We start from the raw sequence: 1044 nt of genomic DNA, 5'->3' as shown, positions 1-1044 counted from the left end.
GGGAACTTGCCCACAAAGAGTGGGGAGATGGAAGATTCAGAGCCTGATGGGGAGGAGGAGGGAGAGAAGGCCCTGGTGACCAAAGAAGCTGGACTTAGCAGTTGCATCTGCACATGGTGAGCAGGGCAGATCCATGACGGTGCTCATGAGGCAGCCGTCGAAGAAACTAAGTGCTCCTTGGGAGCCATCGCTGGTGATGATTTCAAGAACAAGAGATGCTCCTGGGCACCTGGGTGGCTCAGTCATTAAGCGTCTGCCTTCGGCTCAGGTCATGACCCGGTCCTGGGATCGAGCCCCGTATCAGGCTCTCTGCTCAGCAGAAAGCCTGCTTCTCCCTCTCCCACTCCCCTTGCTTGTGTTCCCTTTCTCGCTGTGTCTCTCTTTGTCAAATAAATAAATAAAACCTTAAAAAAAAAAAAATAAGAGATGCTCCTAACTCGACATGATGGGCTGGGCACACACATTTATCTCTTCTGCCTCCAAACCATAGCAGGAAGAGACATAAAAACACCACTGTGTGATCGGGGCACAGGAGTGCATGGAAAGGGGTCTGTCAGCAAGGGACAAATTCTGACTGGTTTCTGTAAGTTATAGAGTAGGAGGCAGATACTGGAGGCCGTGTGCTCATCCTCTCCGACAAACCCAGAAGGTGCAAGAATCTCAGGTTCTGTTCAGAGCCAGGCAGGACTGCCCAGCTCAGCAGTAGCTGTGGCAGGAAGATGAAGTGAGCTCTGGGCTGAAGACCCAGGAGAGTGAGTAGGCATATGAGGACTGCCACACTCCTGGCTCGTTCTTACCCCCCAGAGGGGTTGGCGAAGGGTCAACACTCAGGAGAACCTTCTCTATAAAAAGCGGGGCAACTGCCTCAAGGAGTCTGCGTGAATTTTGCAACCCGAGAGAGAAGCAAAGTACTATGCTGAGTACCCTGATTGGTCCCAGCTTTGCTTTTAGGGCAACGCTAGGGAAACAAACCAACGTGCTCTGCCATCAGGAAAAGGCCCCAAGTCTGTCCTTCCATTCCAGGGAAGAGCTTGCCAAGGAAAC

Source organism: Leptonychotes weddellii, chromosome 10 (genome assembly GCF_054177405.1).
Source record: "Leptonychotes weddellii isolate Sample4059 chromosome 10, ASM5417740v2, whole genome shotgun sequence".
NCBI classification, from domain to species: Eukaryota; Metazoa; Chordata; class Mammalia; order Carnivora; family Phocidae; genus Leptonychotes; species Leptonychotes weddellii.
Note: the sequence above shows the minus strand (reverse complement) of the source record.